This window comes from Galeopterus variegatus, unplaced genomic scaffold (assembly GCF_000696425.1).
Source record: "Galeopterus variegatus unplaced genomic scaffold, G_variegatus-3.0.2 Scaffold2780, whole genome shotgun sequence".
Taxonomy (NCBI): Eukaryota; Metazoa; Chordata; class Mammalia; order Dermoptera; family Cynocephalidae; genus Galeopterus; species Galeopterus variegatus.
The window spans coordinates 33,318-56,617 of NW_007728891.1; the positions used below are offsets into that span (position 1 = coordinate 33,318).

The window sequence follows — 23,300 nt, forward strand, 5'->3', positions numbered from 1 at the left end:
ATGTGTGCAGAAGCAGCATAATGAAGAAAGGTAGACCAATGAATGAAAGGAATTATTTTTTCCCATTTTTGGTGGCTTCATACAACAAAACTTTGTTTTAATTTTTTTTGAAAGCTTTTCATGTAGTCTTGATTTACACTCCATATTTCAGAAGTAGACAATTGCTACTTTACCAATCCATATTGTCTGGGTACTTCAAGATATGTTCAAAGTCTCCAGTTTTAAAACAAAGTCTTTAGATACAATTTTTAGCATGCAGTTGCCAATGGCCCACTTCAACTAGAAAGAGCTCCTGGGATAGAAAACGATTTCTCAGTCCCTGTCAACAAATGTCCCTGTCATTGCAGAATGTACGTATGCGTGAACCACCTGGATAAAGACAGTCAAGATATATATTTTTTTCCACTGGCTTATGAAAAACCCTGCCATATTATGGCTTTCCCCGCCCTCCTGCACTAGCTTCTTTAGGATTTATGAATTTCACCTAGCTGTGTGTGTGTGTGTGTGTGTGTGTGTGTGTTGAGTTTTGATACCTATCTCTTTGTGTGTTAGTGAGCAGGGTAGAAAAAACACAGACAACAGATTAATAGGAGAGAAAATATCTCATGAATGGTCTTGGACACATTTAATATTATGAATGATATTCTGTGATAAAACATAACCATGGGGTCAGGACTTACGCACTTATTTGTTTACTAAATTGATCACACTTTCTGGTAGAAATGTTTAATGCGATTTAGCTGCTAAGGATTTTGAACATGCCCTGGGGTGATATTTGTTTCTATTTTATATTTTAAAAAGGGAAAACAACCTGATTTGATCTATGATTTGTTTAGAAAACTTGGCTTGCCAACCTAGCAAAATTCACAGCTCTTTCCTACAGAAATTGGCCTTTTCCTGCTACATACTAGCCTTGGCTTATGCTAAGATGAGAAGAGACTTAATTTGAGAATTACATTTCTTCCAAAGACTAATTTCAAACTAAAAATTTTTTTAAAATGTTGGTTAACAGATCCTTCCAGAGGTGGGGGATGCTTTCCCTCTTGTTTATTGTTCTGCTGGTGCCTTAGAGCCTGGATGCTGAGAACTAATTACTCTGCGTTATGCCACTAACAACTTTTCATGAGCTCTTGCTTCTTCTAGTGAATGGAAGCAAATCATGAGAACGTTCATTTAATTAGTTTATTTATTTTAAAATATCCCCCTTATAGAAGTAGGGAAATGGGGGAGGAACCCTAGAAAATAAAACAAGTTTCTAACCACTTTAGGGTGAAATGCATAGATTACTTTAAAAATGAAAACCCAAAATTAAGATTTAATTTTAAAATGATTTTTCTTTCTTTGCATTTGTATTATGTGAAAGGCAAGAGAGCCCCTTTGAGTTAGGGAAAAGTTACCCTTTGAATTGACTTCAGGGATCTGGCTCCATCTGTATTTCAAACGCATTGACTTCACACCGTCCACAGTGGATAATGAAGATGCACAGATTCGGGTCAAATTTACCCTCCTGAAAAACTGCAAATTAAGATGCTGTTGATTATATGCCGTCGCCCGTTTTAATCGTCGTGATCAAAATCCAAATATTAAGGAAAGGGGACCGGGAGGGATGCGTTTGCGCTTTTGACAGAGCCTCAGCCCAACCCAGACTGCGTTTTTCTAAATCTTTTTCCAGGCAAGAGCTCCATCAGTCCGCGCGGGGCTCGCAGTGTTTCTCGAGAGTGGTTAGACATCCCCCAACCCCCAAACCCAGACACATCCCGACTCCCGTGAACAGTTCGGGGATGTCAAGACACGCGGTGGCGTGTTCAGTCCCAATAACTCGCGTGATGATTAATGAGCGGCTTGATAATTTAATATCGCATGTGATTAAATTATAAGGCGTGGGGGAGGGGAGCTCTGCGCTCTGTCTGCAGCCCCGGCCAGCGCCGACCAGGGAGCGGGTCTGGGCTGCGCGCGAGGCTGCGCTCTTCCTGTGCGCAGTGCCTGGCGAGGCTGGGCGAGCGGCGGGTCCGCGCCTTCCCAAGGTCAGTGGGGCTGTGGAGGGGAGATGCCGGGGGTGGGGGTGCGGAAAAGGGTGTCTTGTCTAGGAAAGGAGAAGCGTGGGCGCCGGGCAGCTTGGGTCTGCGCCGACGAGCAGGGCGAGCTGCCGGTTCTTCTCCCGGCGAAGGCGCCGAGGGGTCCGAAAAATGGCCCCGGGCAACGGAAGATCTGTTTTTTAAGTCCCCTTTCTCTCCGCCACAGGAGTTAGAGAGTCCCTGCGACCCCGAAACCCTCTGGAAGAGAGGTCGCCGGGCCTGTGGGTCTCCTCCGGGCCCCCGCCCCCGGCCTTGACTTTGAGAGGGCTTCTCTGCAGGCGGGGCCAAGGTAGCAGTTGGGTTGGGGCACCCCAAGTCACTTCTCTTCCCCAGCCCTGTCTAGTGCCCGGCAAGGTTCACGCCGGCCCGGGGTTCAGGCACGTCCGGGGGAAGAGCAGAGTATAAAGCCGCGCAAAAGCCCGAAGCTGCGGGAACGCGGAGACGCCAACAAAACTTACGCGCAGCGTCTCCGGGTTTCCAGTTTGACTCTTTGGGGAGGAGGCGCGGGAATCTAAACTGAGGTTACTGGAGGGACTCCTAGCGTCCTCTTTCCTCCTTACGGGATCGGGCGTGACCACCCCTTCCTGTGGGAGACATATGAGGACAGGGCCCGCGCCGGACCTCACGCGGTCCCCGCTGCCACCGCGCAGTTCCTCCCCGAGCGAGGTAGGTGGCTGCTTGGGCTGCTGTGCAGAGCGCACGGTCTGCGCGGGGGAACGGCAGCCTCACAGGGGGACACTGAGAGGTCACTTACGGGACACGGGGAGCGTCGCATCTTATTTCGCGACTGCATCGAAGGGCTTAACACTTAGCCGGGGGGGAGGGGGATAGGCCCTGGAGGGGTAGGGATGGTCCCAGAAGACCCTAGAAAGCTGCACCCCGGGGGGTTTGCTCAGACCCGGAGCGGGAGGGTGAAAGTTAAAGAGCCACGATCCCGCCGTGCCCCAGGGCTGGAGAGAACCGCCGCGGGCTGGCTTTTCAGGCGGGAAATGGCATCCTGAAGGGGACGCCGCGGGCTGAACCAGTGCTGCCCACTGTCCTTCAGCTGAAGAGGCCCGAAAGAGCGTCAGGAACGGTGCGCCTCGTGTCCGGTGCGTTGGGCTCCCAGTGCTGTGGCGGAACCTCCCTTCGAGAAAGGGATGGAAGATCCTAGGCCGGTCTGCTTGGAGATGCAGGAATGACCATCTCTTCCCCAGCTTCTCTAGAGATTTGCAAGTAGCGCCAAGGATGGGGGAGAGTCACGAACAACCAAATGGGCTTGTAAATAGAGATCACAGTATGGAAAAATATATATGCATATATATGTGTGTATATGTGTATATATAATATACTCTCAGAACACCCAAAGGGAATATTAAAAACAAAAAACCCCAAAAACCTGTCCTGCTAGAGCAGAAACAAGCTACAAACTGGTTCTAGGAGGCTCAGCCTGAAATGCCCTAATTTAGCCTAGGATGGTGGCTGTGACTACAATTCCAGGCTATCGGAAAACACAAAACGCTCCTTAGGGAAAAAAGTCAGAGAGGGGAACTTAGGGGATGTGCCCGCAAGCCGCGTCGCGTCCTTGGCCGGGTGTCACAGAAATCTTGGATGCGCTTTCTCCAGGGGACCCACCCCCCTCTGCCCGGGCCCCGCAGGCTCTAAAGAGGAGGCAACTCCCCTCAAAGTGCTTTAGTAATAATTAAAGAAAGTTTATAGCGAGGCTGTTGCCTGGGGCCACCTCTGTAGCGGAAATAATTTTAAGGAGAGGCGGCCCCAAGTATCACCTGTGTGCGCCCCGGCGCGGGACAACGCCGGCCGTATTGATGCCGCAAGGCCGAGGCGCAGGTTCCCTGTCATTAAAATCATTCCTTAAATTTGTTCCTCGTCCGTACTTCCCAGACACAAGGGGACCCCTTATATTTTGTTCCACCAAAAACATTGGCTCACGGAGGACAATTTAGAAGCCCAGGGCCAACCTTTTCCTCCCAAAGGTGCCACACATTGTGGCGTAAATAACGTGTGCCTGGTGGACGCAGTGTCTTCCCCAGGAATTAAATATGGGTTCCGAAACTGTACTGGGAAAGTCCGAGACAGCAGTGCGTCCTTGGAAGGAAGAATCCGCGTAACATGGGGTTGGGCGGGTGGGATGAGGGACTAGGGGCGCCAACCTGGGTTTTATTTCCCAGAGTATAGTCAATCTGCTGTCTGACTAAAGGATGCCAGGATACTAACGATCCCCAAAGTTGCAAACGGAGGAAGAGTTAGCTTTATTCTCTATCCACAAGATCACTCAAGTCTAATGATCCTGGACACCTGCAAAATGACGTCGAGATCTATACCACGTTGGTGGCATTGTTTGCTCGACGTGCCGGGACGTGAGCCGTGCTGCCTTTTTCTGCCTCCTGAGCCGGAGTTGGCGCACATTGATTTCGACCCTAGCTCTCCGCCCTGCTGCCGAGCACCATTTAGGCCAAGATCGTGTATAATGGGAAACACCATCAGCAGACAATTACCCTTTCAGAGGATTCACTTCTCACAGACACTGTTATTTGAGAAATAGGATCATTTGATTTCATATTGCATTAAATAACACCCAGCCGGTTAAAATTGCCAGCTTCTTAAAAACCGCCCATTGGAATAAATTGCAGCGGCCTCTTTTGCTTTTCAGGGCAATATGATGGGCACCGGGCAGAACTTGTAAAAATAACTACAAAGCCAGCCCTGAGCCATAGCTATTGGTGGGAACAGTTCTGCCACCCCGCAGGCAAGGGCATCCGGCCTGCGGTTCCCTGCCACCGCTCCCTCCGCCCGCCAACTACGAGATGGTTCAAACACTTGGCCTTGGAATTGGGACGCACGGCCCCAACCACCCCAAGGAAGCGCTCCAAGCCACAAGGCGCGTTAGTGTTGAGCGGAGAAAGATGGACGGGTGCGCGAGACAGATTTCCGTGTGTCCTGCCAGTTGTCTGCAGGGCTTGCGCGTCGCCCGCCAGGTTCCCAGCTCTCGGGTTCCTAGCGCAGAGTGGCACTGGTGCGCCCTACAGGCTGCGGGCCGCAGCGCCCCTCTCTGCGCTTGGCGCGGGTGCGGAGCCGGGAGCCTTGACTTGCATGGCCTGGCTGAGGGGCAAAAGGAGGAGGGACGCGCACTGTGGCTTCCGCGCCGGGTCCAGAGGGAGAGAGAGAGGAGAGGGGTGGGCGGCGTGCTGGAGTTCGCTGCCCACCCGCCACCAGAGACATTTCAGAAAGAATCAAGCCTTTTGAGGTCCGCCACGAGCTGCGGTTTGTTAATTGACACTGTTCAACCGAGTGACAATTGTCCAGCTCGATGGGGGCCATCCACCCCCCACTTTTTTATAAAATAAGATTTGATCCTTGGTTCTTTTGTGCCAATGCGGCAGGGTGTTTTTCAGACGCCCAGGGCTTTGGCGAATCTCTCCGTTGAAGTCTTTTTACATTTGTGTTAATATACTAACGAGAGGCCCAACTAGATTCTCCCTCCCCTAGGTAAATTGAAGGCCGGAACCCGGAGGCTCACCGGTGCACACCTATTCGGGGTGTGAGCCTGAACGATCCTTTTAGTGGGTCCCGGGACCTAAAGTGAGTTAGCGTGGGCCTCTGGGGACAAGGTGGTAACCTTTCCCCTTCCTTGGCTCTCGGAGGAGCCAGGGAGCAGGGGGTTGTGAGTATGTGCCCAGAGGGAAGGTTCCATGCGCGTCGGCAGTGGGACACTAAGTTCCTCTCCGTGGAGTGGGCGCAGGGTTTTGCTCCGGGGCCGAGTTGCGGGGAAGGTTTGGGTGCCCGCCCAAGCTGGGTGCTGGGGAGCAGGGGGCCTCAGCATGCCTTCACTCCACTTAGCCTTGCCTTGCAGACCCGGAGCCACTCCTTAGTGCTTCGTCGGGTCACTCTTCTTCGCAAATAAAAGCCCCATCCACGACGCCCGAGTGTACCCAAACCAAAACCTGGGCTTTCGGCGCTGCCCTCCAGGCCTGGGGAGGGCATCGCAATGCCCAGCTTCCCACGCCACCAGATCTGGTCCTGTGCATCCGGATCCAAGGATCCGAAGCAGGCCGAGCCCAGGGAGAGCACTGGACCCTGCTCCATCCCGGTCCCAAACCCACGGTGGTCGCGCCGTCACCCCTCGCCACACTCCGCTCCCGCCGCGCGCGTGTCCCTGCGGGCCTCCAGCTCCCTGCACGTAATTAGGGCGCTCATTTCCAACTCCCCACCTTCTCCCCATGGGGGCGCAGCCGAGGAGCCCTTTCTCGCCAAACGCCAAGCCCAAACGTGGCGGCTTTTCCAGGAGGCAGGAGCAGGACGGTTAAATTTGGAGGAACGGGAAAATACGTCTTGCCTGGCTCCACCGTTCGCTGCCTGCGCGAACAGAACTGCAGAGCTACGAGTGGCACTGGCGAGCCACCGGCGTCGAGACTCTGACTTGGTGCCGGAGCCCCAGAGCTGGCGGAGGCTGCTGCGGCAGCGGACCGCGCCCCCGGGACCCCGGAGGGGACTCCAGGGACGGCGTGGGTGGGCCTCCCACTCTCTTTCCGGGCCAGAGCCGGGGCAGCGCGTTAATTTAAGGTCGACCTCCAGCCCTGGGTGAGGGAGTCTTGTGCCCGTCCTGTCCCTGCCTGGGAGCCCCGTGTGAGGGCGGTGAACGCCAGGTGTCGTGGCTCCTGTCGGCTCCGGCCTCGGGCTTTGGCAGTGGCTAGCCGGTCAACCCGCTTCGCCCATTATTCCCGCCCCACCCCGATCACGCCTCGGGGCGGCCCCCGCGCTCCCCTCCCGCGCCCGCGCTCTCCGCACGTTGCCGCGTTTACCAGCGCGTTTTGTTCCCCTGTCGGATTCCGGGCGGAGGGGCTGGAACCGTGCTCTCCTCCGACGGACGCTAATCAAGTAATTTCCCCATCCCAGCCCCATCAAATTGCTCTTTAGCTGTTGAACCGCGGAGTTTTGCTCGCCTTTTCACATGCTAATCACGCCCATTCAGCGGCTCTCGGTGGGGCTGTTTGTCGCGGGATAAATCTCCTTGTTTGCCCGCTGCATGATTAATTGATATTGTTGTCTGGCTTTTGTGGGGACCTCGAGGAGCTGAAAGACGGCGCGTCGTGGCTGCACCGGGGGCCGCTGGCGACATCATCGGGCTGCCGAGGTCCCAGCGAGGTCGGGCAAGGGCTGATGACATTATGCGCCCGATTTGGTTTTCCTTATTAGAAAGATGATGAAAGACTTGAGACCCCAGTCTTGCAACCCACCACCCGGGCGCAGACACCGCACAGCGTTTCAGCCACAAACACAGACAAAGCCCCGGCGTTTGCTCAGTTCGGGGAAAAGAGTGGGTGTCACTTCACGCAGGAGACAATGAAATCTTATTTCGGCCCATGGGGGATTTCAGTAGAGTTGAACGTGAACGCTCAGCGAAGTGGTTTGGTTTTTCAAACAAAGAACAAAAAAAAAAAAATTTTTTTTGGTTGGGGGTTGTAAAGACTGGTTAAAACCTTTAAAAGATAAGTAAGTGGAAGCCAGAGCTTAAGGAGAGACCCTGTAGGCAGTGGTCGAGGCCACCGTTGACCCCGAGCTTTTCGGTTTGCCAGAATTTAGACCGAATTGCCGGCCACGGTGAAGCCCAGCGCCAAAGCTGAACTGGCGCGATCACTCAGGCCCGTGTCGCCTGCAAGCCAATGTTTTATTTGACATCACCCGTCCTTGCTGCTTGCTATATCTTCCCGCCGCCTGCAGGTTGCCGTCAAACCAACAAATTCCTCCGTCCTCGGCACCCCTCTCGCCCTCTCCCCTGCGCCCTGGGGTTTTATTCTCCACGGACATCCCTGAAAACTTGGAGATTCAATTAAATAATTCCAGTTACGCGGTGCTCCTACTGCCTGCTTATAGCAAATATTTCCTTTTTCGAGTTCTTAAAAAAAAAAAAAAAGCAAAGAAACTGTCGCCTTCGCTTTCACTGAGCGCAGGGTAATTGATAGGCGCCATCAGAGGTCAGAATTTGCATAAGAATTAAGAGCAGTAAATTAATTTAATATTCCGTGCACATCTCCAATTATTCCTGGAGACCTTTGTCTCCGCGGCTGCCAGAGAGGGGATTCAGCTGCTCTTCAGCCAAACAACATCTGTGCAGTTAATAATTTGATAAACAGCTCATACAAATAGTTTCTGAATTATCTGGCAGCCCAATGACTATTCAGTTTGGAAACGTTTTGTCAGGGTCTCCAGGAGTCCTCCGAGGGCCTCAGGCACCCGCCCTGACAAAGGTCTTCTTATCTTTTAAACATCAGCAGACGACAATGTGTAAAATAAGTCATTATCATTAAGTAATAACCCTAACCCTTAAAAAAAAAAGAAGAAGAAAAGAAATGCCTGGGTCATTAGAGTGTCAGCAGGTCGTCTATTAGAAACCCCCAAGATGCTAGAGAACAACCTGAAGGCAAGGGAAGACCTGGGTGTTGGGGAGGATCTGGAGAGGGGTGGGAGGCTGTTTTCCTTTAAGATCGTGGATTGAAATTGGGTGACTGGGCTTCTGTATGGAAATATCTGCAAGAAATGGCTCACAGTGGTTGCTACTGGAAGGGAACTAGGTAGGTGGGTTAGAGGGAGACCAACTTTCCACTGTATTGCTTCTGGTACCTTTCACTTATCCCCCCACATGCAGGTATTATTTATTCCAAAAATAAATACGTGAAAATAAGTTGACTTACCAGAAAATAGGGGTAAATTATTTTGGCTGGATATAGTCCTTAACTCTCTTGTTTCTATCCTCCTGGCCACATTCCCTCCTTCCTCCCTTCACCCCCAGCCAGTGCACCCTCATCCTAATATCAACTTCCAGGAAGACACAGATATGTTGGAAAACAAATAGAGAGGGTACACATTCTCCTGTAGACTCAGCCATAACATTGAGTTTGCCCAAATTGGGAAGGAGGAACTTGTAGAATGATGCCATCCTGTCATAAAAACAGGCCCGAATTTAGATACTTACCCCTTGCTATCCCTGTCTCTACACTCAATATTTTCTGACAGTGGTTATACTCCTTTATCTTTCTGCCATCCATAATAGAGTCTGTTCATGATATAAAGTCTAGAAAGAAACCATCTGATCTCGAATGAGACTGAAACTGCTCTAATTCTTGCAACCTGCACATTGCAGTTCTGTTTACTGCAAGTCTGTGTTTACCCTGGAATTGTTCTGCACTGACTCAATATAACAGGACGTTCCATGAGGATCTTTATCTCTCTATGCATTCTCACATGCTTGATGTGTACACCTCTACCATTCAATGTTCTACTTTTTATTTCCTATAATACTGACAATTGAAGTACTTGAAGCCGTTGAAAACTACCCAGAAGTTCTGAGTAGTGTCAAAGCAGTAATATGATAGAGCTTTGTCCTGGTACTCTAATGAGCCTGGGATAGCATTGAGCTTTAAATGCAGGCAGACTCTTCAGACTACAGGTCTAAATATACAACTTTACAGTGAATACAATTCTTGCCTGGGCTCAATTGAAGAATTACTTTTCTGGAAAACAAGTCATTGTGTCACAGAATATGACAATAACATTTCTACCAGGCACATTCATTTCTATTTTTTAGCTTTTCTTCTTGCATTTCATTAGATTTTCCCTACAGAACTATAGAAACAACTGGGCTTTGCAAGCTTTTATATGCATAAAAATCATCACTGTTATTTATGATTGGGAATCTCTGCATCTTTTTATAAATTTCTGACTTTGATTCAGACTTTAGTCAGCAGAGTGATTTGAAAGCATTTCTTAAATGGAACATTACCAATTCTTTGGGGAGCCATTCTTATTTTAAACACCAACATACTCAGTTTCTTAATCTGCAACTCTGGTGTTATTCATTTTTATGCACACAACCTATCCCTTTCGGCGGTAGTTCATTTATGCTTGATATTTATCTTCTTTACGTTTGTTTGACTATTTTTCAAGGCATTATATGGGCAGAAAATGGCTATTTAACAAGAAGGCAGGGAACTCTGATTGTATTTTTGACTATGTAAGTGAAGCCACAGGACATGGAAATTTTGAGAATTTTTTTTACTAATGAGCCCTCTCCAGAAAAGCCTTCTGGATACCATTAAAGTTGATGAGTTTGGAAGGATTATCCTGATAAATGCTTGGCTTTTTGGTGATTAGACACACATTTTCAACAGAGTCTGCTAACTGAGGCTGAGGTCTACATGTGGAGGGAGGCTTGTTGAGTATAACTGGAAATTGTTGGGGAAAAATGTGCAGAGTACCACCTTACTGTGTAGAGTTCAAATCAGAGGTAATTGCTCTTTATGTTTACTTGCACCAAAAATATTAGAAATATAGTGATAGGTAGTAATAACTTAAACAACAGAAACCTTGGTAATTTCCAACCTAATTGTAAAAGATGTATACCCTCTATCTTGGAAAAAGTTAAAGAATGGCTAAGATAGAATAATGATATTAAAACTTAGTGCAATCTCTATCAAGGATAAAGAATTTTTTTTTTTAAATTTGAGAGATAATGGAGCAGAGCCATTAAACAAATCTTCCAATTCATTTGCTTCTATTGCCCTTGAGAGAGAGAAAGAATTTCTCTATATATGACCAGCTTAGACCTACATCTGTATTCAAAAACTGAATGTGAAAAACATAGGTTAGCATATGAAAGTTATGAATAGGATCCACTTCGATAAACCTGTCTGCTCTCATTTTCCTCTGTTTTAATAATATAAATGAGCTGTGCTGGGTGAGCTTAGCCTCCTAGCATCTTCATCCATGATACTAGTTTCAAAAAGAAACAGCTTTGTTGGCGTGTGAATAATTGGAAGCCACAGAAACAAATCCACGTTCTTCAGAGATGACAGTAAAATGTCTGTGATCTCCATGGATGTCAGCCAGCCCCTGGTTCTTTCCTCTCCCTCTTCTGGCCAGGATTACAATCAGACAGGTTGAGTGTCACATAACTTCCATGGTGCCCTTCACATCATTGTTGATTTGTATGGTTTGTATGGTTTTTAAGGCATTGTTCTGGTGTATGGCAGTAGAGTTTCTTGGGGCAGGGGTGCCATTTTTTAATCTGTGCCACAGGGCAATGTGGGCTAGCAGTGAGGCTGGCTGGCTGGCTCTGCGTAGAAGGTAGGATTGTGGGCAGTAGGGACTGTGGGCTTCCTATGCTATTTGCTTTGGCCAGAAAGTCTAATCCAGCTGCCTTGTGTAGACTGAACCTGAGAGGGGCTCCGGGGCTCATTCTGCTTTGCTGCCTCTTGTGATAAGGGGAAATGGACCGTGCAGAATACTAGATTCTTTAACATGACATTTGAAACCTGCCACAGTCTGGTTGGAATCAAAGTGAGGGTAAAAGGAAAAAATTAGTGAGCAGAAAGGCTTATAGTTCTACTTGTCCACTAACTAGCTGCAGATACTTGGGCAATCACCTAATGTCCCTGTGTCAGAGACTCTTGTCTGCCACTTCTCACCAATGTATTCTCTTCTTGCTGGGGACCTGGATGGCTGCCCAGCTGGACTACATTTCCCAGCCTCCCTTGCAGCTACATGTGGCCCATGTGACTAAGTTCTCACCAATGGCATCATGCAAGCAAAAGTGATGTGCCTAATTGTCATTTCATACATGCACCTCCCTGTTCCTTCTTGCTGGTTGGGAATGATGCTAATGGAAGCCATATGTTGAGGATGGAAAAGCTTCTCCAATGGCCAGAGTGTGTGTTCCCACCCTGGACTGTCATATGGAAAAGATTAATTTCTATTTTGTTTGAAAAGCTCCATATTTTGGTTCACTGTATTACAATATCCACTCAGAAGTAATCTATATCTTAGCTTTCTTTCTTTCTTTCTTTTTTTTTTTTTTTTGATGCTGGCCAGTATGGGGATCCAAACCCCTGACTTTGGTTTCCTTAACTGTAAAATAAGAATATTTTAGTTTGGGTTTCTCTAAAATCAAGCAGTTTATTGCAGGGTAATCTTGGGAAACACCAGTAGGGGAATATGGTTGAGAGACAGAGAAGGGAAGGCAACCATTAAAGTGCATCATAAAGCAAGTTAACAGTGTGGACAACTGCAGTTTAATTCTACTAAGGGAATGCTGGAAAACAGTGGAGAACAGCTGCCTTACAGTGAGTCCGCCTGAGCTGGGATATTTATATACCAGCTCCCGTCAGTCATTAGCTGAGGGCTGCTCTTTGTGGGCATTATTTTTCCAGCATTCCTGGCCTGTTCATAAGCAGAGCAAGCTTCAGGGACTAATGAAATGCAGGTGCTGTTGGTTGGACATTGAGCTGGTACACACTGAAGTATAAGGGCAAGGAGCTATTGGCAGGACACTGACAGCAGCTACTGCAAAGGTCATTGGATGGATAGTCTTGAAGATCTCCTTCCTTCACTAAAGTTATTTGGGCCCAGTTTACCAATTTATATTCTTTTAGTTGCTAATCTGAAATGCCTGCTCTAGTCAAATTGGTTAACTCAATTTAGGGCTCCCCAAATACTGTACACATTCATTCTCTTTTTATTGATGCCACCTTCTCATGTGGAAAGCAGTTCATCGCTCTTATACTCCCCTTATTCACTACTGCATCACTCATCTATTGCCACTAAACCAATCATCCCAAGACTTAGTGGTTTAAAACGACATTTTTTCCCCCACCATTCTCTGGGTCCGGGATTCAGACAGGATGTGCTGAACACTTCTCCGTGAAGGGTCAGCTGGACTTATACATGTGGAAAGTCCAAGATGACCTCTCATCTCCCTAGATCTGTCTTCACATGGCCTCTAATCACTCAGTAGCCTAGCCTGGACTTCTATAGCATGGCAGCTGTACTCCAGGAGTGGGGACATGGAAGCTGTTAGTCCTTTTAAGGGCTATGCAGCCAGAAGTCCCAGAATGTCACTCCCATATTGTTCTTTTGGTCAAAGCAAGCCACAGGTCTGACAAACTCAAGGTGTGTGTGTGTGTGTGGGGGGGGGAATAGGCTCCTCCTTTTGATGGGAGGAGTTGCATAGAATGAGAGGAACAAAGAGTGGCTATATTTTGATACTGTCAATTGTGCCTACCTACCCCTCTTTCTACTATATTCAAATCCCCAAGTCTGCAAGACACACTTCTGTCCTACTTCATATGGGAAGCCTTTCCCATCGTGCTAGTCCATAGAGGTCATCTGCAGTGTGCCCACCCCCCAACTCCTAAGGCACCTCTTATTATGCACACTTGTTATTTTGTCCTTAATCATTTGTTGTCTTGTGACATTTTTGCTGCTGCTTATTGCTGGCTCTTTGAGGGTAGAAAATGCAGGTTAGAGCTCTAAGAACCCTTTGTACAGTTTGAAGCACATGGTGGACTTTCAGCATGTATCCATGCAAAGACAAAGGAAGGACATAGAAATAAGGGCTAGGTGGAAAGAGTACCAGTGTCCGTGTGCCCTTGGGTTAAGAACTAGACCAGTAGAGCTCATTTCTAGTAGATTTATCTAGAGTCCTCAACTGCTTATTCTGAGAATCAGATCTGAAATCCTTCCAGCCTAAGTGAGGCTTAGGTGACATATACATCTACTTGTAGGAATGTCTGAATTTGTGACTGGTATGGGTCACCTGAAAGGCTTCCCCTTCCCAAATACCACCCTGACCCTCCCCAGTTCCCCCTGCACTCTTCCCTTGTGTCAAGCATTGCCATCTTTTCAAATGCAAGTACTACATGTTGGAGATGGAATGGGAAGGAGAGGGTATAAATTTGAATCTCTGATGCAAATTAACTGATGAGAGCAGTGTTTCTCTTTCTCTCACAGAAGAAACTGGGACAGCGTGAATGTGCTGGAAGATGAGAGGCCGTTGATGCTGAAGGAAGGAGAACTGAGAAGGAGGAATCCCTGTGCACATGTTGTCTCCCTTCATTTTGGCCAGGCCGGTGGTCCAGGAGACATTTTGAATGATGCATTACCCTGCACTTTATGAAGTGGCTAACATTCTCATGGACAGCAGAGAAAAATAGAAACATGAGCCAAGGGAAGGTTCCAGAACCCGTGAGCACATTTGTGGGGGTTTGCAGTCTTTGGAATCTAGTCTCCTATGTTGTGACTGGACCCTTAGTCATTAGGTTTCCAAAGGCAGAGTAAGCCTGTGGGAGAACTGGCCATGGTGACCACAGGGAGTGAATTCAGTGTTGTTTTTCAGTAGAACCACTAAAGGAAGCTTGGCAGACAACTGGGATGAGTACAAGAGCCCAACATTGACAAGACTTGATCAATTGCTCATCTGACTAGTGGGGGCACTTCTATACCTCCTGGAACACTTTCTCACTGCAACTCCCACCCCACGTTTGTATTAAATGACCTGAATTGCTCTTTTAGATAAAAATTTTCTTTGTTATATTAATCAGAGAAGGCTTGCTTCAGAGTATCTCATGGCTAAGGACATCAGATGTGTAAAAGATAAAGGTTTCAACACACTCATTTTCACAACTAGCAACTCTTTGTGCACTGATGTTGGCTGGTGTTCAAAAAGTGCACATTACCAGGTTCTTGGAAATTTATAACAAGTGCTGGTGATAGGGGAGGTCAAATAGAGCATGGGCTCTGCCATGGGTCACACCTGGGCTTAAATTCTGCTGTCACTAGCCACATGACCTTGAACACATTGGAAAACTCTACTAGACATGTGAAAAGGCCTTCATCTGTAAAGTGGGAATAGCAAAACCTAAGTCACAGGGTTGTTGTGAGTAATAAATATATAAATGTATGCTAAGTTTCTAGAAAGTTCCCTAGCACAAAGTTGTATTTAATAAATGACTTTTAAAACAAGGTTCTTTTTTGTTGTTGTTGTTAGCTACTCTCAGATCATTTCATCACATCACTGTGCTTGCAGACCGTGTATGAATTTTCCATTAACCATCAGAAAATATACGTAGGCACCTGTGACTCCTAAAGATAGGCAAGGACTCTCCAGTATATAGAATTTCTGGCTATCTTGTTAGTTGAAGAGAATCTTTTGGTGCCAATTTGGGAGGATTCATAAAGAAGATGAGGTGTAACAGAGAGGAATTCTCTTTTATGGTGGAAATAATAGATGAGCAGATTATAAAAACTGGCAGAAGCTCCTGGATAAAGCTCTTCTTTCTGCCTCAAACATTCAACCCCAAAATGCCCCTTAACTGGGCATTCCCACTGCTACATCACTGCAATCTATTATAAAAACTGGCAGAAGCTCCTGGATAAAGCTCTTCTTTCTGCCCCAAACATTCAACCCCAAAATGCCCCTTAACTGGGCATTCCCACTGCTACATCACTGCAATCTCTTACAAGTTTGTAAAGAAACCCTTTCCCTTTTGGATGACCCCTAGTCATTGAGAGTCATCCTTTTTGTCATTCTCTGAGTCACAACCACATTGAGACTTGCACAATCTTTTTACATCTTTATTCCTTGGTCAAACTTCTTCACATACAATCATGTCCCCCAAATAAATTAAGAGTGATCTTTCCAATCATCTTTTGTTGGCTGATGATGCTACAGAATTTGCAATGTCTTTGAACACTTGGTGGAGCAAACATCTCTCCATTGACTCTTTAATTGAGCTGAAGCACTGACAAGGGGTCTTTAGTTAGACTTTTTAGTTAGATATTTGTCAGAAAGCCAGGACTGAGGGATTTCAGAAAGAACAAAAAGAACTTGGCATCTTTACAAAGCTCTCCTCCAAAAAATGGAAAGAGAAAAAAAAATGCCTGGAGAAAATTAATTTAAAAAAATATAAATATAACAAATCTGGGAAATTGCTGGAATGAACATACTTACAAATGTCACCTTTCTGAAGGCAGTTAGATTCTTGAGTTTCATTACACTCATTATGGTATGTGCCCATTGCCAAGGATGCTTGCTTCCAGGAAAATAAAGGCAAATTTCTTGGCATTTGCTTTGCTACATCCTGCACTGGAAAACTCATTAGAGAGCCATTCTTGATGGCAATCAGAAATTTAAATGAAATGGCCCCTCTTTTAGTATTCAGTTGAGATGGCACAAATGTTTGGCAGAGTTGTTATGCCTTTTCTATGCAATATTCATAAAAATAAACCAAGGTTGTCAATTGTCAACATCATAAAAGTTATGTCAGTAGTCACCATTGGAAGGAAATGGAAGACAAGTTTGCAGTGTAGAATGCACTCGGTTTGAAACTATGGCTTTATCTCTACTTTTTGGGGAGACAGGGTTTGCACAATGTCTTTACTGAGTTTATAATCGAGTTGCTATTCCACTCTTTCTTTTATAGAGCCATAAGAAGTGTCTGTAATGAAAGATTAAAATGGTCCTGTGCAGTGGTTTGCAGTGGCTATGCGCAAATAAAATATGACAGCTCTCTCGTAGGGCCTATATGTAAGCAGAGCGAGCTTGGTAACAAGCTGCATCGCGCTGTCTGCTGTGCATACTGATTGCAAATTGTGTGGGTTATCCTGGATGCCATAAAATAAAGGTGTGTGTGTGTGTGTGTGTGTGTGAGAGAGAGAGAGAGAGAGATACAGAGACAGAGACAGAGAGAGACAGAGAAAAGAGAATTTCTTTTCCCCAAATGATTATGAACATCATGCATAGCAAGCAACAGAAGAACAGTGCTCTTATTTCCTGTAGCAGAGGTAACACACACACACACACACACACACATCTGTACACTGACAGGCTAATGGCTACTTTCCCAAAGAGTGGTTAGAAAGAAGTAGTAAATGGGACTATGCTGATGCCGTAATAACTTCGTATAGCATACATTATACGAAGTTATCGCACACACATCTGTACACTGACAGGCTAATGGCTACTTTCCCAAAGAGTGGTTAGAAAGAAGTAGTAAATGGTACTATGCTGATGCCAGGAGAAGACCTGGGCAAAGATCAAGATACCCAGCAACATATCGGATAACACATAATTGGCGGGTCACAGCCAAATGAGTGTAGTCATGCATCTCTGGGCAGGCCTTTGCTGGCGATAAAGACACTTGTAAACAATTCAGTCCCAGAACATGGCAATAATATGTTGATCCGGCGTGTAATGAGGTGTTCCTGGAATCAATAAGCAGTCATGGAGAGCAGGGAGCAAGGGCAGCGGCTGTCTTTTTTGATGACCTTTCCTCACCACTGAGGACCTCATCTCCCCTGAAGAGGACTTTTCTCATTTTGCAGCAAGCTCCGAGTGTCAGAACTTCCATTCGCAGCCAGCAAATGAACAGCCAGGCCCTGCATGCTAATGAAGTCCAGGCTATTTTGCACCTTTTCATCCGCACATTATGCTCTTGACTCTGGAGAAGGTGGGAATTAGGCCGGACCCCGGTGTCAGACTGCCTGATGGCTCAGCTCCGGAAAACTGGTAATTGAAGCTGATGACTGATGCGAGGGAGGCCTGAATTTGGAAATAAACAGTTTCAAGCACTGCATGTCATTTCTAGAGAGACTGCTGAGAGAATGGAAATGAGCTCCGTTTCTTGAATCTAATGCAGTTTCTCAGCAGGAAAAACACCATCTTTTAGACAACAATGCCAGTCATTAAGATTTAAATGTTCTGGTGATAATAGAAGAACTGGCCTTCCTGTTCACAAACAGCACTTATGTAAATGTCTTTCAACACCCAGATCCACATTTAATCCACACCCAGGAAGATAACCGTGTAGAAAAGCAGAACCAAATGCAATCCGGAGTCTATAAATATCGTTCATAAGGAGGGAAAGGGCAACAGTAAAATTGTTTGCCAACATATCACATAGCACTGCCTGTCAGCGCCGGCAAAAGCGGCAGCTCCCTGTTGAAGCGATGGAAGGACGTTCAGAAATCCACGTAAAGACCCGAAGCCACACTTATAGTGGTATTTTTTGCACTGCTGTATTTCATTCCAAATAATATACTGCCCTTTCTATGTGGAAATGGCATGAATATTCCCTACCTTATATGCAGAACCTATATTTGGACAGTGAATCCCCATGTTTAACATCACAGTAGAACCCCAAATCTGTACCCCTTCACTTATGACCATTAAAAGGTTCTTTCATCGAGTATTTAATTTTTCTTAACATAACTAGATTGTCACAAAACCCCAGACCAAACATGGCAAGTTGTTTTAGTCCCATCCTCCCAGTTTGCTAAGATTAATAGGATCTTGTTTACTGTATGCAAAAAGAAGAGCTCATAACCCAAACACAGGCTTTTGCGTTTTAAGAGCCTTTAAAAATCATTTTTACTAGACATCCCTCCAGCCCAGATCTTCCTGTGCAGGTAAAACACCAAAGGGAGAAAATTACGAGTACAGCCAAGAGGAGAACGCAGCCACTGTTATTTATCATGGCAGGCTGGGAGTGGTTCATGAATAACCATCGGTTCACTCTTTTCTCACTTCCCTTCCCTACCAGAAGTGAGGTTTTGATATTTCGGGCCTTTTTCAATTTAATGGTGACACGCAGGATTCTCACAGGCGGTCTCTGGTTTGTTAGAGACATCAAGGATATCAGCACAACTTGAGAGACACTGAAGACAGCCAGGGTGTTATTGTCACTTCAGTTTAAAGGTAGCAAACCTATCTCGCAAAGGATCAACACTGAATTATTTCAACATTTCAAAAATATAGATAAGTAATGCATTTCTAATAGCATACTTGTGGATACTAGATAGATCAATGAATATTCAGCAATCCTTTGCATGAAATATATGAAACTCAATGAGAAAAAGGCTAAATCTTACGCACGCACACACACACACACACACACACACAGGCACACCTACCCCTCACAGTGACAATGTTGCTCCATTCTGACATTATTACTGTTTTCATGGGTCTCCCACAACATAATGGCTAAAAAAGAGGGAGAAAATTGGAGTCACTAAAAGCGCACACACACACACACACACACACAGGCACACCTACCCCTCACAGTGACAATGTTGCTCCATTCTGACATTATTACTGTTTTTCATGGGTCTCCCACAACATAATGGCTAAAAAAGAGGGAGAAAATTGGAGTCACTAAAATCTGATAATGATAACCACAAGGCTCTCTGTGCATAGGTACACATACACTAGGAATTCAATATTCATATAGTGATTCCTTCCATGTTCAGTGCAGCATTGATTTTTTGAAAAGCCTTTATGTGTATTTTGTCACTGGACCCTCATCAGAAGCCTATGGCATAAAGATCTTTTTTATTAACATGTAAGAAAAGGCAGACAGAGAGAAACGATGTAATTTTTCTAAGGTCAACAGCAAGTACAATGGTGAAGCCAGAATCAGAATTTCCTGTTTTTAAACATTTGTAGGTTGTTCTTTTCTATAAATCCACACTCTCCTGTGTAGATATTATCAATAAAGTTATGCAGTGTTAGGTTATTTCCACTTTTATTTTTCACAAGGACTACCTCTTCTGTTGCTGTTTTGAGGCTGAAATTATTCTTACTTGGAAGCAATGTGCAAAACCAATTGTCCTGAGGAAGAATAGCTGGAGCAAGGTTTTTCCTGTCTTTATTGGCTACTGATAGTTACTTCTGTAGTAATAGCATCCCTTTGTGTTGGAGAGTGTTGCCTGGATAAGGAGTAACCCAGCATAGTTTAAGGGTCAAGAACATGGGCTTGGCTTTGGTTCAATTCCTGCATCCATTGCTTTATCAGTAATAACAGAAATGCAGAGTGGATTCACCCATGCAACCAGAATTCCAGAAGCAAGTGGTCCAGGGTGGAAGAGAACAGGCCTCATGCAGTTGTCAGTGTCTCGGGATCCTTTTGTCTTTCTACTCCACCTTTTGTAGAACCTCAGTTCCATCTCAAGGTTGCCTCCTGTTCCTATTGTGGCTGTGAAGTTTTGGTCGTCTCATCTGAAGGAGGAAGAGGAGAAAGATGGAAGACCCAGATGAGTCAGTCCTCCCTTCAAGGAGATTTGCTGGAAACAGCTCTACCTCTCGACTTGTGTTTGTACGTCATTGTTGGGAACTTAATTATATGGCTTTTTCTACCTATAAGGAAGGCTGGGAAATGTGGATTTGAAGCTGGACACGTTGCTGCTCCCACCACAATCTGGGTTCTTTTACTAAAGAAGAGAACAGATATTGGCAGGAAGAGTTTGCTGCTACAAATGCTTACTAGACGTGTGAATCCAAGCTAGTGTTAAATAAAATTCTAGGAGGCCATTGTCTTGGACTGAGCTCATGCACTAGGCCTCAACAGACCAGAGTCAAAACCAAAATTAGGACAAATGGAGTCACTCATGCTGAGGTTCCATGTCATCAAACTAAAACTCCTGTTTTTTCTCCTGACCTTCTGAGAAATCAGGAGAGAGAGATTACAGCCAGTTTCCCAAACAGGACAGTTTCAATCTTCAATCAGCACGATAATGAAGTTCCCTGTGTCCTAATCCTTAACCTGACATTACTAATCAGTTACTTTTCTATAGTTCTGTCTCTCTGTCCCTGACTTATAAGGAAAGTAACTTTGAAATGACCAATCCACTTTTTCTCTTTGTTTATGCTTTGTTTATTAGCCTCTTTTCTGTCTATGAAAAGACAACTGTTCTTTGCTCTATTTATTCATTGGAACACATTCTATTTTATGGAATGAAGTGTTGCCTGATTCTAGAACCACAGTAAAGCCAATTGAGATTTTTAAACTAAATTTGTTATAATTTTGTCTTTAACAGAGTTTTTATCTGATTTAATCTTTTAAATCTAATTTAATATTTTCTAAGGAAAAATATGATGCATGGAAACAGACTGAAGTAAAATAAATTACTTATTTTATTAGTATTGGAATTAAAATAGACACTAGTTATATACCTTAATAAGTACAAAGATAAATATAACTGAAATCTAATGAAAATGATAATGTAATAAGTGGAAGATAATGTCAAAATGACTAATTTTATTATATATAATTTTTATATTTATATAGCTTTAAATCATTTTTTAGACCTATTCTTTAACAATTATATTTCATATATTCCATATATTCATATTTGAAATATAACATTAAGGTATATAAATTAAGGCAAGAGGAATTTTTGTAAAATCCACTCAGATAGCCAAATGAACTTTGGCATTCCAATTCCAAGGCTTTTTTTTTTTCTTTCTAAACATGGATTTCAGGGGTTACTGTAACAGCATTTTGAAATGTGTAATTAATTCAGATTAGAGTTAAATTGTAACCATAATGAAATATAGTTTGAAGTTTCATATTGAATTTATTATTAGATTCACTTGGCCCCTTTCAATTGCTGGTTTATGTATAATCTTTTTCTATAATGGTATATTTAATTTTACCTAGTAAAGTTAAACTAAAATTTAACTAAGTACTGGGTACTTCCTAAGCACCTTCTGTATACTAACGCATTTAATCCATTGGTCTAGTATAGGCATGAAAGAAGAGATTTTAAAAAAGGAGTTGCTGATAAGAGAACAACTTAAATGGAATAGGGTTGTCTCTTCTGTTGACTGTCGACTTCTCAAAAAAAATGGCTAGAATAGCCCTGTTGATCAGGCAAAGCTGTTTATTGCTTGCTACAGTAAGGGAGAGCACAACCTTTATGGAGTCATAGACACTACAAGAGTAAGCTGTGGGAAGATATTGTAGAGTTTGGGGTCTAACCCTGAGAAGTTTAAGGTGGGTCTATCAGTGCAGAGATCTGATCAAGACTGGGCAAAGTTCATGACATAATGGTTTAGGAACAGCAAGTCAAGTAGAGGATCTTAGCTAAATCTTGTAAGTACACAGTTTGATAAGAGAGTTGTTTGTCTGGTGAAAAGGGGGCTGTTTGAGTAGTCTACTGTTGGGGAAAATGGATTTTGGGGAAATTCCTGAGGTTAAACAATGAAATTACTTACTAATTTACACCCTTATCTTTGTGGGCAAGAATTTGTTGGCACAGACAGTAGTCATGTGTAAGCATGCCGCCAGTATTGATCTGGCCATCACATCTTGAGCGTGAGTGGTGATGGTCAGCTTTGTACTCCATGAATATTCATAACCAATGAAAAACAACAACAAACAAATAACAACAACAACAACAAACCACCAGCAGGATGTCATTTTCCTTTCCCTTCCAATTGACAAAAATGAGTGAGAACAATAATGTATGATGTTGGTATGGTCATGGGGAAATGGGCACTCTCATAAACTGCTAGTGACATGTAACTGGATGATGTTTTTGGAGGGTAATGTGGGAGCGATACTTTTCCTTGGAATACACTCTAGGCAAATATTTGCACAAATTTGTAGAGACCTGTCCGACAATGATCATTGAAGCACTGTTTGTAATGGGGGTGGTGAGAGGAGGAAAAAACTGGATACATCCAAAAGGGGAATGTTTAATTAAACTGTGACACATCCAGGCCATGGCTCTCTATGCAGCAGATCAGAAGAAGGAAGATCCATTGGCATGTAGTGACAAGGAACAAAGTAAGAGAAGAAATGCCAAGACCCTGAAAAGTGAAAAGAGGCTGCAGAATGGCACGTAGGGTATGAAGTCATATTTTTCACTCATATTTTATACTGCCCCCAAGTCACTCTTCTCTGTCTCTGTCTTTCTGTCTCTCTCTCTCTCTAATGTGCGTGTGTATATACACACGAGGGTATGTGTGTATACGCACACAGAAGAGTACTTCAAAAAGATCATGGAAAAATAGAATTAAAAGATAATATGAATCTTTCCATGAACTTTTTTTAAACATTTTTTTTTCCTTTTTGTCTTTTTCCATGTCCAGCAATGGATCGCAACCCTCAGTGTCGCCCCCGTACCGGACCAGGACCGGCAACGGGATCGCAACCCTCGGTGTTGCTCCCGCGCCTCGCTCAGCCAGTGAGTGGGAACCGGTCTGTATGTGGGATCCGAACCCTCGGCGGGAGCGCCACCACGCTCCCAAGCGGGGCACTATAGCAGTGCGCCACTGGGCCGGCCCATTTTTAAACATTTTTAAAAAAAAATTTTTATTTTGTTGATATACAGTGTGGTTGATTATTGTGGCCCATCACTGAAACCTCCCTCGCTCCTCCCTCTCCCCCCTCCCACCCAACAATGTCCTTTCCGTTTGCTTGTTGTAACAACTTCAAAGGATTGTAGTTGTTATATCTTCTTCCCCCCACCCCGGTTATTTTTTGTGTGTGAGTGAATTTATTTATTTATTTTTAGCTCCCACCAATAAGTGAGAACATGTATTTCTTTTTCTCTGCCTGACTCATTTCACTTAATGTAATTCTCTCAAGGTCCATCCATGTTGTTGCAAATGGC

At 44.9% G+C, this 23,300-nt stretch overlaps 1 pseudogene; it reads left to right on the forward strand.

Moving 5' to 3' along the window:
• Window positions 1-22,407: 22,407 nt before the first annotated feature.
• The window catches only part of LOC103598911, a 9,604-nt pseudogene continuing 8,711 nt past the window's right edge, over window positions 22,408-23,300 (forward strand).